Below are 14,417 nucleotides of genomic sequence, written 5' to 3' on the forward strand. Positions count from 1 at the left end.
AACCTCCAAGTGAAAAACAAAAGTTTAAACATTCTGAAAAGTAATTACAAATCAAAACCTTGCAAATGGGCTCTAACATCATACTGTAGTTCTGTTCAAGACTATAAAGGTTCAGTTCTTTCAGTCTGTCGGTGAAAGATATCCCTTTAAGTTCCACTTATGACCATACAACTGAACATTTTGTTTGTCTTTTTTTGATTTCCCATATTGTCTGAAAGATGTAAATGACATGCCAATATAAGCACCAATATAAAATATAAGGTTTTTTCATAATTAGTGAAAAAGCTCATTACTTCCTATATTTTATTTATAGTTTATGTTATTACTGCCTACATGCAGACCCTTGACTTGCTTGTTTTAAATGTCATCTGCAAAGTGTTTACCCAGCCTTCAATTCAATCTAAATCTGCTGCTTCTACAGCGTTTGCTCTCTGATTTTGCTGTGATCTACAAAAAACATTAGTTTACTAACTATACCAGAATCAAGGTCTTTCATATAAATTAAAAAGATCCGTAGTCCTTGTACAGATCCCTGAGGTTCTCTGCTAATTACAGTATATCGCCCCAATCTAATTATTCATGTCTGCACTTTCTGTACAATTCTAAAATTGAAACTACTGTACATCCATCATATCATGTGAGTCCATTACTACTGTTGCTTGTGCAAAGAACTCTAACAAGTCGCATAGTCAAGACCTTTTCTCAATCCATGCTGACAATTAACCTACATGTGAGGATCCTTTCGTATAATTAAAATAATTGCTTCCCTAATTTTACCATAATAGTCTGACTTAGTGGTCTATAATTACTTGGGTCCATTTTATCACCCTTCTTATGGATGGGCACTACATAAGATTCTCTAAACTCTGTGCCTCTGTGCCACTGTGCACTAAACATTATTAAACTTTATTATAAAGCTTTATTTTATGTAGAGATGAGCAAATGAATAGGAAATCATATTTTAAATCTTTGAATTTAAAACAGCTTTAAAATTATATTAGTTTTTAAATGAACTATAAGGACACTTCCATAGCAACCAGCATGGCCAAACACTCTAAACCCATATTATTATAATTCATTCTATACTAACAGTAAAAACGACTATGAATGCTTACAATATGCGTATGCTGTGCAGAGGCTAGCTGGGTACAACTTAAAAGACTGACCAAATGGAATATGAAAGTTGCTTTGATGCTGTAATTGACAGTATACAGCACATGGGACAAGGCATAGGTCACATTTAATAACTAAGCTTAAATCTAAATTTAGTTTAATCTCAAATAGATCTTTTTTCTCCTGAGGGAGTTTATCTTCCACTTCAGAAGTGGGTTCAATGATTGCAAATCCAAGTGACTGAATTCTGCTCTGTATTAGGAATTTAATGTTGTAAGCTGTTTTGTATTAACCACCCACAGTGATTTCTAATTACCCTTCACATTTATGTCCTTTTAAATTGCTTTGTCATGTACTTTTTGAAAAGTACACACACAGTCCTGCTCTGTATTTTATTTGTTTGGTTGTTTTGGAGTTTCGTCAAGTATAGTGGGTGCAGGTTCTGTCGCTGATGAAAATTAAATAGTCAGAATATGTTTTTTACATGATACAAACAGCTTTTGAGATTTTGGTGAAGGACAGAAAAATTTCTCTTATCCAGTGACTGAATTTCATTATTAGGGTGATTTCCTCTTTGTACAACTTATTCTCTAATCTATAATTGGTCCTTACCACTAATATTTATGTAGAAAAGAAGCCTGATAATAGTCTCAATTGGGATGCTATCTAAGACAATTTTTCTGCCTTTAAAAATGTAGCACACCAGCTGATCTATTTAAAACTGAATGTACGTAATGCTATAACAACAGTACCAAATGAAATTTGTTCCAAACCCTTTCTTTCATAGATGCACTCAGCCTGTGATTGATACCTAATTAAACATGTATTGGGAGTGTCCTACAATAGAATGCTTGTGGTTGTATTTGACTGATGTGTTTTGGGATGCATTTTTGGGCTGACAGCAACCTGGGAAAAGGCAAGACTTTTGAAAAGATAGGATGTCAGAGGTTGAATGGCAATTTTCGGGCATAATCTTATGCAGGCTTAATGGCTGCATTCATTTGGAGAAACTTCTCTAATGGAATGCTTTTGTAAAAACTGTGTCAGCCTGTTCAGACATGTCATTTTGTTTCTTGGATTCGTCTCCTCCCTTTGTTCCCTCTGAGCTCCCTTGCTTTATATTGTTTGTGCATTTGTTGTTATTTGTTATGTTCCCATTATGTTTGAACAACATAATAAACGTCAAAAAAAAAAGAAGACACAGGTGTCCTCAATCAGTCCTGGGCAGAATCTACTGTAGCAACCCTGTAAGATACATTTGTTTCACTGTGGGTAGCTGCAGTGCAGTGCCGCCAGCGGTCTAACAGGCTGGAAATCAGGAGCCAGGCTTCAGGCAACTTCATGGAGAACTGCGGAGAGCCAATGAAGAAGAAGTGCAGGTAGACAAGCTAGTTAATGTTGGACTGACTGGAGCCAGGATGCCCAGGAAATTAGGCAGACAGGTTTCACCCCTAGACTGGTGTCGGAAGAAGAATGGTATTCTGTGGTCAGTACAGAGCTGATCACCAGGGTAACAGGTATGAGAGTGCCCCCCTTAACAGGCGTACTCTGGAAGCCGCCCAAGCTCATGATGGATGGCATTCATGGTAGACACAGACCATCCGGGTGTAATTGAGCTCCCAGGCTGGAACCCACCTCCGTTCTTCGGGTCCTCTTCCCTGCCAGTGGAGCACCTACTGAAGGCTGGATTGGACGCGACAGGAGTCTAGGATGCAGCAGGGCATGAGCTCTGCGGAGGTCTTGACAGGTGGTGCTGGAGGGACTGAGGCCAGTGGTTCCTTGGTTGCCAGTGTGGGTTGTAACAATGATAAACGAAAAACGTATAGATGATATGTAGAACACTGATGATTTCCATGTCCCCAGGGACTGGGGAATTGTGACAGTGTTCACACGTTCAGGGATCTTGTTTGTGCCACTAATGCGTGATTAGCTTCCGGGAGGGAAGCCAGTGATGAAGGTGTCACATGGAGAGCCACATTTGATGTCCTGGCCTCAGAGGTGGGGCAACTCTTCAGCGATGGTTGGCCATCAGTTCTTGATGCAGTAAAGCTTTATGGATGTTTGCCCGCACAACCCATCAAACAGATCCTGACTTTGCTGATGAATTCAATCAATTTTATCTTCGGTTTGACGTACATGATTTTACAAGTGTACTCAATGTTTTTAGAGATGGGATCTTTGTGCTGTTAACATTAATCACTTTAAAATATTGTAAATTGTTCAGTCATGGTAAAGAGAGGGAGAGTCCAGATTCTGTTGGGGGTAAACGATTGCAGATGACACTGTTCTTGTTAGTTTGCTGCAAATGGATGAGTGCGGTCGGTTGTAGGTGAGTTTGCCACTTGGTGTGATCAACTTTGAGGTTGAATGTCTCTAAAACCAGACATGGCAACTGATTTAAGGAAGAACCCTTAGACCCCCACTCAAACCTGCGTCTGGGGATAATGGATGGAAATGCTAGAAAAATATAGGTCACTTCACACCCTTTGTTTAATGAATACCAACTACTCCCCTCAGAATCCAGATACAGATTCCCCAATCTATAAATAAATGGGCTTAAATCTCATTTATACCTGCGTCCATAATCTCGCTCAACAGATGATTCTCTTGTATATGTGTTTTTGTTTGCTGATGCAAAACAAATTTCCACTTGGGGGAAATTCAAATTCAAACAGCTTTATTGGCCTGACCAATGTTTTGCCAAAGCATATACAATCAATACAACATCTACAGATACAATACAAACAACTCATTGGATATTTATGTACAACATACAGTACAACAAATAAAACATTATTGAGACACAGACTAACTTTCCATTACATTAACATTTACATTTTCCTCAGGCTGTAACAGAAGATCACATACTGGGTTGCCAGCTCTATTGAGTTCCCTCCCTCCTCTCTGAGTAGGGTTGGAAGCTTTTCAGCTTCTGGAAGGTATAAAAATTCTGGGAACAGATTTGTTATTTTAGGGAGGAATGTTTGTCTAATCATAGAGCATTTTTCACAGTTCAGCAGACAGTGCAACTCTGTCTCTGTTGCTCCCCTCCGGCAGTGGGTTACAGGCTGTCCTTTCTAGGCAGCCATTCTGCCTATGTTGTCCAGTTTCTATGGCCGGATTGTGTTCACTGAGTCTGTACTTCAGCAAGGTTGGTCTCTTTTTGCTGTTTTTTACCATGTTCAGATGTTCAGCTAGTGTCTGTTTAGGGTCCTGTTGTGTTTGTGTGTGTTTCCCAGTGAGTAAGGTAGTGTTGAGCTGTCCTGAGGTTGGTTGGTGTCAGTGAGTTTCAGAGTCAGCCAGTTGAGGGGGCTCTTCTCTGGACATAGTTCTTGGCTCAGCAGGGCCTTATGGTGATAGGAATTTCGGTCACTGTTTCTCTGGTGTAACCAATATTTTATTGTTCTCTTCTGTATGTTGATTATTAATGGTTATTAGCCTAATTCAGCCTTGCATGCATTGTTAGGTGCTCTTCTCTGCACTTGGGGGATGTTTTTACAGAACTTTGTGTGCACGGCTTCTATGAGATAAGATCACTTTATTAGCCATATACAATTTCTTGCATTAGGAATTTGTCTTTCCCCAGCTTGCTTTCCACGAGACACACAGGCGGGGAGTGAGAAGCTTGGGGTCAGAGCACAGGTTCAGCCATTTATATGGCGCCCCTAGGATTAAGGACCTTGCTCAGGGGCCCAACAAAGTCAGAATCCTCTGCCAGCCACGGGATTTGAACTAGCAACCTTCCAGCCACAGGCACAGATCCTTAGCCACAGTGCCACTGTTCTGCCTGTGGTTTGTCCCATATAGTGTAATTCTGTCTGTGGGGTCAGTGATTGGACCCCACACTTCACTGCCATTTATGATGCAGAAATCCCTGCCCACCTTCTCTTTCACTGCCTTCACCTCAGGTCAAAACTCACAGATTAACTTATTGCCAGTCTGAGGTATGTCTAACTGGTTTTGTGTTCCAATGGTGTTCCTCAGTTATTGTTGTACCTGTTTCCCTGAGATCTAGCTTTCATCTGGAAAACCATGACTCTGGTCTTGTCCAGTTTGACTGTCAGTGCCCAGGTCTGGAGTACTGGTCCCTGCTTGGTGGACAATAGCTGGACCAGATGGTCAGTGTAGAGCAGGAACTTGATCTCTGTGTCATGAAGTGTGAGACCAAGTGCAAATATCTCTACTAGCGGACTGATATAGATATTAAACAGTGTTGGCCTCTTTCACTCCATGACTCTGAGGAAATAATTTTGTCAGTTTGTTTCTGATTTTAACTGTGCACCTGTTCTGTGAGTAAACTGATTTAATTATGTTATAGGCTATCGTACACCACTTTGAGGAAGTTTGTAAAACAGAACTTCATGCCAAATTGAGTCATATGTTTTTTTTTAAATAAATAAAGCAGGTAAATATTTTTCCGTTGTTTTGTTTGGTGGCCATATTTGTTTATAAGTGTGTGTAGGATGTAAATGTGGACATATGTGACACAGTTTGGTAGGAAGACTTTTACTCTGGACATTGTGCTCAGTAATTAAGTATTCAGGCATTCATCAAAATGTACAGTAGAATACCTTCCCCAGCTTGCTGTTCATGTCTTGATATTTGTTCGGGTCAAGTCTATCTCACGTCTATCTCTACTCTTATACATGGGCACTATCAGTCCTTGATTCCAGACCTCAGGGAAACACCCAGCTCTCAGTACAAAGTTGAAGAGTTTGTGCAGAGCATGCTCCAGCTCCGAGCTGCTGTGTCTCAGCATCTCCTCGTTGACTCCTTCTTGGCCACAAGCCTTTCATGGTCTCAGAGCCTGGAGGTTGTCTAGTTGCTCCTGCTCTGTGATTAGGAAGTGTATGGGATTTTGATTGTCTTTTATGAGTGAACATTTTCAGTTTTTCAATATACAGTATGTTGTTTTGGTCTAATGCTTCTGTGTATGGGAACTGTTGGTAAAGATGTCCAAAGTAGGTTTTACAGACTGATCCAATTTGAATGGCCAATTCTTCTTGTTTTGATTTATTTAAATCAATTATTCAATGTTTCCAAAAAAACAGTTTTGATTCATTGAGTCCTCGGTTTCTGAGAGCTCTTTATGTGGATCTTTCTCTTCTTTTTTAAGGTACTTATAGTGTTTTACCATCTCTCAGTATCTGAAGTGTAGATCTGCATTGTGTGGTGGTCTGTGTTTTTGGTTTGATAGTTCTCACAATGCTTTTCCACTGTTTCTGCAGCCTCTGTCAAACCCTTCTTCTTTTGAAGGTGCTTATACTTTATAGGAATAGTCCAGGTCAGTGACAGCATAGTCCACCACACTACAGCCCAGAACTGAGCTGTACGTAAACCTGCCTAAAGAGTCCCCTCCAGTCCTGCCCTTGATCTTGTACAAGTCCAGACCTTTACAGAGCTGTAGAAGCTCATGCCCAGTGTTGTTGACCTCAGTGTCATGACTGCACCTGTGTGGGGTAACCTGCATGTGGTACATGGTTCTCCCCTTTGCTAAGGCTGTATGAATTGACAGACCTCTCTCTATCTCCATCTTCAAAGACTCAAGGAAGCAAATGCTTTCGGTTTCGTATATATGGTTTCGCTTGATGTGGAAGTTTATGAAGGCTTGCCTCAGTGTGAGAGACAGAGATAACCCTGCTAAAATGCCTTCTGGCTGCATTTAAAGACAGAAGCCACCAATATAACTTGCACATTGTTGGCCTATTAGAGACCATGAAGTGAGAAAATGTGTCTCAAAATAATTACCTTTTTGGTCAACACCAGACCCATTGATATTATGAGGACAAACTGGATTTATGATGGCCTTGTACCATCTATTTTCTGACTGCTTTTTCCAATTCAGGGTCATGGGATAGCCACATCCTATCTTGGTAGGGCAGGGTGCACTCTAAACAGGACACCAGTCCATCACAGGGCACAGACACAGACACACACACACTTACAGTATATCAGGCACAATTTTTCCAAAAAGACAATTAACCTACTAATATGTTCTTGGTCTGTAGGAGGAAACCTGAGGACCTGGAGGAGACCCATGCGAATATGGTCCTTACCTATACTGACCAACAAAAAGCTCGTCCTTTAGGTTGTCATAAATGTGGAAGCCTCGCAGCAGAGCTGTAGACTGCCATTTCAACTAGGAAAACCACACACCGCACCTGTGAATCTCAGAGGGATCAAGTGTTTCAGAAAAAAAGAACGCCAGAAACCTTTTCAACTCAAAGAAAGAAAACCTTAATCAAAAAGAACCTAACAGCAAACCATAATAGATTAGCTCATACAGCTCCACTGAAAAACACTTTCAGACCCTCAATCACAGCTAAATGTACCATGGTCTCACTTCCAGCTGCATTAGCCATTATTATACAAGATCCGAAGCATGCTGGGATGTTATTTGCTTAATTAAAATATTTGCCACACATATGTGGAAGTCTTTTTAATATGCTTTGTGTTCCTCAATGACTCAGGTGTCTCCATTTTATAAACCACTAATTGTATGTACAGTGATTTTTTTACCTCCATTGTAAAACATTTTTACATAAATATGTATTGACATAAAAGCTGCTATATAATACTAGACTATTATATCAAAGCTTTACTGGTCTAACTTAACCAAATGTAATTATTTGGCATTTGAATTTAAGGTATTTAATATTTAGATGGATCTGCAATCATCAACTTAATAGAATGCTGTGAATCCTGATAGGATAGTTTTTGGTACATATGAGAAGCATGCTTTCAGAAGCAAGTGATTGTTCCAAACTTTTTGCTTATCTCTGGGCACAACATGTTTTATTAGTGAATAAGTCTGTTTTACTACAACCTAAGATAACTTTTGATATCCTGAAACATTTTAGAGGTAGTTTTAAAATATGGCACACAAACCATTCAGTTAAACAGGTTTAAAAGAAATCCCTGCAATGACTTTGCTTTTAGACTAAAAAAGTAAGCTTTTAATGACAGCATTGAAATTGAAATTGAAACTGTACCACACATATGCAGGAAGAATGACACACTTCTAAGAAATAGGAGTGAATTGCTTTGACAAGTTTAGATTAGCTGCAGTGCCTGTGTAACTTTCATACTTTCCAGTCATTCATGTTAGAAACTTGTCTGAACAGAAAAGAGAAAGATTCTAGGTTCTGAAGATCAACTTGGTTTTCTTTCATACACAAATATAAGCATATACAGAAGCTTATTAAGCTTCCGTACATACGTTTACTATGTTACTTGTACTTGGTTTTACTGTACTTGGTTTCACACCCGAAGAAGGTTCCACAAACGAAACGTTGTGTTTCATTTCTTCTCTTTTTAGCATGGAATAAACCTTTACTTGTTCCTTTAAAGACCGGACAATATTGTCCATTTTGTTTTGACTTCATAACAGTTTCTGTGCATTTTCAAACTACTGCTACTAGTTTATTTCCTCAAGATGTGTGGTACACCATTTTTGTTAGTTTTTTTATAGTTTTTAATGTGCATCCCTTTTTTTACCTCCAGTACAACAGGTGCAGCACACTATTTATGTGAACAAACTTGCACTACCACAGGAAGACAGGCTGCTTTACAAAGAGTTCACCATCTTAAGCTTTTATAGCACATGGCTGCCAATCCATGATTACAGTGCCTTGTGAAAGTATTCGGCCCCCTTGAACTTTTCAACCTTTTGCCACATTTCAGGCTTCAAACATAAAGATATAAATTTTTTATTTTATGTGAAGAATCACCAACAAGTGGGACACAATTGTGAAGTGGAACGAAATCTATTGGATTTTGGAAACTTTTTTAACTAATAAAAAAATGAAAAGTGGGGCGTGCAAAATTATTCGGCCCCCTTGCGTTAATACTTTGTAGAGCCACCTTTTGCTGCGATTACAGCTGCAAGTCGCTTGGGGTATGTCTCTATCAGTTTTGCACATCGAGAGACTGAAATTCTTGCCCATTCTTCCTTGCAAAACAGCTCGAGCTCAGTGAGGTTGGATGGAGAGTGTTTGTGAACAGCAGTTTTCAGCTCTTTCCACAGATTCTCGATTGGATTCAGGTCTGGACTTTGACTTGGCCATTCAAACACCTGGATATGTTTATTTGTGAACCATTCCTTTGTAGATTTTGCTGTATGTTTGGGATCATTGTCTTGTTGGAAGATAAATCTCCGTCCCAGTTTCAGGTCTTTTGCAGACTCCAACAGGTTTTCATCCAGAATGGTCCTGTATTTGGCTGCATCCATCTTCCCCTCAATTTTAACCATCTTCCCTGTCCCTGCTGAAAAAAAGCAGGCCCAAACCATGATGCTGCCACCACCATGTTTGACAGTGGGGATGGTGTGTTGAGGGTGATGAGCTGTGTTGCTTTTACGCCAAACATATCGTTTTGCATTGTGGCCAAAAAGTTCGATTTTGGTTTCATCTGACCAGAGCACCTTCTTCCACATGTTTGGGGTGTCTCCCAGGTGGCTTGTGGCAAACTTTAGATGAGACTTTTTATGGATATCTTTGAGAAATGGCTTTCTTCTTGCCACTCTTCCATAAAGGCCAGATTTGTGCAGTGTAAGACTGATTGTTGTCCTATGGACAGACTCTCCCACCTCAGCTGTAGTTCTCTGCAGTTCATCCAGAGTGATCATGGGCCTCTTGGCTGCATCTCTGATCAGTCTTCTCCTTGTCTGAGCTGAAAGTTTAGAGGGACGGCCAGGTCTTGGTAGATTTGCAGTGGTCTGATACTCCTTCCATTTCAAGATGATCGCTTGCACAGTGCTCCTTGGGATGTTTGAAGCTTGGGAAATCTTTTTGTATCCAAATCCGGCTTTAAACTTCTCCACAACAGTATTACGGACCTGCCTGGTGTGTTCCTTGGTCTTCATGATGCTCTCTGCGCTTTCAACAGAACCTTGAGACTATCACAGAGCAGGTGCGTTTATACAGAGACTTGATTACACACAGGTGGATTCTATTTATCACCATCAGTCATTTAGGACAACATTGGATCATTCAGAGATCCTCGCTGAACTTCTGGAGTGAGTTTGCTGCACTGAAAGTAAAGGGGCCGAATAATTTTGCACGCCCCACTTTTCATTTTTTTATTAGTTAAAAAAGTTTCAAAAATCCAATAGATTTCGTTCCACTTCACAATTGTGTCCCACTTGTTGGTGATTCTTCACATAAAATAAAAAATTTATATCTTTATGTTTGAAGCCTGAAATGTGGCAAAAGGTTGAAAAGTTCAAGGGGGCCAAATACTTTCGCAAGGCACTGTAATTACAGCTGTTGTTAAAAGTTTATGAACTTGGGTGTCTGTTGTTTGCCAGCCGGTTGATTTCCTGGTGCAAGGATAGGTGGAACTGAGATCCTGACCACCGTTAATGTCACCTATTGCACTGTTAACCCTGGTGTCCTGGCTAAGTTTCACTTTAAGCTTGCACAATGACACAATGCTACACAATGCTTACCTAAGTTCACCCCTTTGTAGTTTCTTGAACCAGTTTTCTCACATCCCCACCTGATGTACTGTATATTAAAGCTGCTGGTGCAGAACACAAGCCATGCATTACCCAGGTGGGTGACACGTGAATATGAAAATATCTCGCTAGTAAAATAAACTCATTTACATGTAATTTACATTTCCAATTCAGAGCTACAATTAAAAGCTCCATCAATGTGCCTCTATTAAACGTTTTATGTTTGGAAAGTCTTCTAAAGCATGACCGTTAATTCCAAACTAATGGTCTCTGGAACCTGAGTGCATATTATACTGATGCTTTCTAAACATGTTCATGAGCACATTCATATTGTAAATGCAATATTGATAGTGAGAATAATAAATCACTGCACCTTCTTCCAAAAAATGTTTTTGCATTTATATCAGCTTCAATTAATATAATATTACTAACAATTAATTAAATAAAGTAATGGAACACAGTTAATTAATTTGTAAAAATGATTATTTTAAGCTGACATCCTTTAAGTAGGGCACATATTTTCGCTCATTTTGGACTCATTAAATCTTAAACAATAACATTTGGATGGGAAATAAAAGAGAAAACCTTTTTGATCCAGAGATTACACATTCTAGATTTAGCAATGGCATTTATTTTACATTCTGTATCTAACCTGAATTATTTTTCAGGTTAGATACCTGAAGTATTTTCTTTAATTTTTATATTTGTATCTCTTATAAAGAGAATGAACCCTTATTTAGACAAATTGAAAGAGTCCATCTTTCTTGAATGTTGCTGTTTGTTAACAATTTTGCCTTTCCTGGGAAGTAGCAGTTATCGGTGTGATCTCAGATTCCCTACTCTAGCCTATCAGTTCCATTGTAATCGGGCTTACATCAGAAACCTCAAAAATACCCACATTGAAACGGTGACTTAACAGATGAGTCAATAAATTATGCAGCTCTCTAAACGTGAGAAGTACATTAGTGTCACCATCTTCAGTTTTCATCTGCTTAATGTTTTAATTCACTGCACTGAATGTAAACCATATGTTCATCTTGCATCCCATTTTAAACTGGTGACAGGGTTATTCAATATAAAAAAGGTTGCACAAAGGGATTTCCAGGCAGCACTATTCCAGTAATATGAATCACTTCAACATGAGGCCAAAGTTTGTGTTTGTGTGGGTGGATGTGTGACAGCCAATCAGCATAAAGCAAACATGCTCCAACAGTTCTAATTTCTTTCTCCGAGCAGGCTCTCAAGTTCAGATGTCTGTCTCTAAACTAAAGTAGTAGTCCTAGAATACTACACACTAAACATTTTAAATCAGTAGATAGTGCTTCAAATTGTATATCTCCAATTTCTTACAGTTTAATACCTAATTAGATATTATGTTGATATTATGTCTAAGACTGATCTTTCACTGCATAAACTTAATTTAGTACCTTATTTCTCAATTTAGTATTCAATCAATAAAAAAAGATGAAGATATAAAGTCAATTCATACGGGATACTTTTTAGTTGTTATTATTATTGACAGAGGCTGGCCTGCTGCATGTGGAGACAAGCTTGTCCCTTTTTTTATTTGCGTGCAAGGGATTAAAATAAGACTTGTGTCACTCATAGACCATTGTACAAATGTTTCCACATAAATATAACACCTTCTGTCACCACTCCCTCCAAAGAACAGTGTTAGACAATTTTCTTACACGTATTTGCAATTCACAGATAAGCACAAGGTGTTGCTGATTTCAAAAACTGTTCAGTCAGTTTTCTAAATGTTAAATTGCAAACCACACTGTTAAGTGCAAATTTATAAAGAGATGACTCACATACTGTATGTAAAAGTAAAGATACCGGATACCTTTGTCTATCAGTTTGAGAAATTGTGATTACATTGTTGAAAATTTTTTTAAATGGAGAATAACTTTTGCACTAGAGCAAGAAGCTTTGAAAACTGTCCTATTGATCCCACAGACAACAATTTTCGATTCTTCATGGGTTATGAAAATAACCCATGAAAATAACCCCAAAAATATAATCTATATTATATCCTATGGCTGCCAGATGTGTATGTGAACTCAATGATTGTCCAGACCAGAAACATTCACTGCAGTCAGGCGTTCTGTCAAACATTTATAATCACGTGCAATTTGAAGCAGACGGATAAAAAACAATGATGTGTTCTTTTTTAGCCGGAAGTATAGCTAAAACAGCTACACAACTATTATACAGTACATCTCCAACCCTGTGACCCGGGTTTGAATCCCACGTTTATCTTCAATTATCCTGTCTTGCACCTGTTGATTGTCTATGTGACAGTCACGGTTCCGCGCGGGGTCATGCCCCCCGCTGCCCGTTCCGGCTGCCACACCTGGGGCGCGAACCCGGGTCTCCTGCGTAATGCAACAGGGCACCAACTGCGAGAACTAAAGGAGACCTCCCTCAGCCCACGCAGCTGTGGACCCTGATACCCGCAGTGAGGGCGTTGATGTCACCACACTAGCTCCGCTACATCAAGATGGGGTCCACCTCAGCCCATGACCCTGAATTGGAAAAAGCACTTAGAAAATGGATGGATGGTGTGCTTTACACTGTGGCAAGTGTTGCTTATCACAGGTTTTCTCTAACATGAATCGTATGGGCCCAATGTTTTCACTCCTTCCATCATCTGAAGTCCTCTAACCTCAGACTTAACTCAAGCACTTTTAAGATCTTCTAGACACAAATCTTCATAAATCAAACATATATGTATTAAAAAAGAATATTAGAGAATTGAATAAGAGAAAAGTGCTGAAGAAGTCATCAAGCTAAAACGTAGTCCTGTAAAGGACTTTAGGACTTGGACTGTAATGAGATGAGATGTGTCTGGGTACTCTGAAAATGTGTTAAACAACACAAAGATAGTGTTTCCATATCTGGTAGTTTGATTTTTTAAGATTAATAATTTGTTTGTTTGAAGTTTCAAGATTGATGGTGTTTTACCAGCTGAAAAGCATCAAGAATAGCTCTTCCTCTCTGTGGATGTGGAATTCCTTGAAATAATGTCCAGTAACAAAAAAGGAATGATTTGTAACTGGATTACAGTAACTGTTTGCTTGAAAGTACACAGCAAATGTATTAAACAATGGTAGGAGTGTTCACATCCTAATTATTTGTACATGAAGAATCTTCTATTTTTAGGAAACTAAATAACTGAAAACTCTATTAATAAAACTTGCAACATTAACAGGGTTAATATAAGTATAGTCGCAATGTCCTGTTCTGATATTAATTGAAAAGAAACCCTTTGTATTTGGTATTGTTTTTTTATAATAAGAAGTTTTTTTTTAATGACAAAAGACAAAATAGAAAAGAGTATTCCACAAATAATTGTTTGACAATTAGATCACCTTAAACTTTTGGTTAAAACAAAACCAGAGATATTGGCAAAGGGAAAACTGTGCTAAAGGAATTACAAAAAGACTTTGACAACATCTTGGATTGGCAGTTTCAAAGTGAATATTGATTAATGCAAAGTGATCCACACTGGATCAAAAGATGAGCAACCATGAAGGATTCAGATGACTGCCATATACAGACACATTAAAGGAGTCAAATCCTCAGGATTATAGAAAGGGTCAACTAAAGTGCAGCTACAGGGTTAGTAATGAGGCAAGGAAACTAAAACAGAACTAATTTCCAGAAGAAGAAAAAAAACTGAGAAAAAAGTGGTACTTTATACAAAGGGTGGTGGGTTTCAGGAACAGACTTCCAGCAAGGGGGTTTCCGCCCAAACCCTGCTTCAAGAAACGGAGAAACTCCATCTGAGTCACTAAACTAGGTACCTACTGTACTGTACCAAATGTACTACCAAAGAAACATG

Source organism: Lepisosteus platostomus, chromosome 4, assembly GCF_059453375.1.
Source record: "Lepisosteus platostomus isolate fLepPlt1 chromosome 4, fLepPlt1.hap1, whole genome shotgun sequence".
In the NCBI taxonomy this organism is placed as follows: domain Eukaryota; kingdom Metazoa; phylum Chordata; class Actinopteri; order Semionotiformes; family Lepisosteidae; genus Lepisosteus; species Lepisosteus platostomus.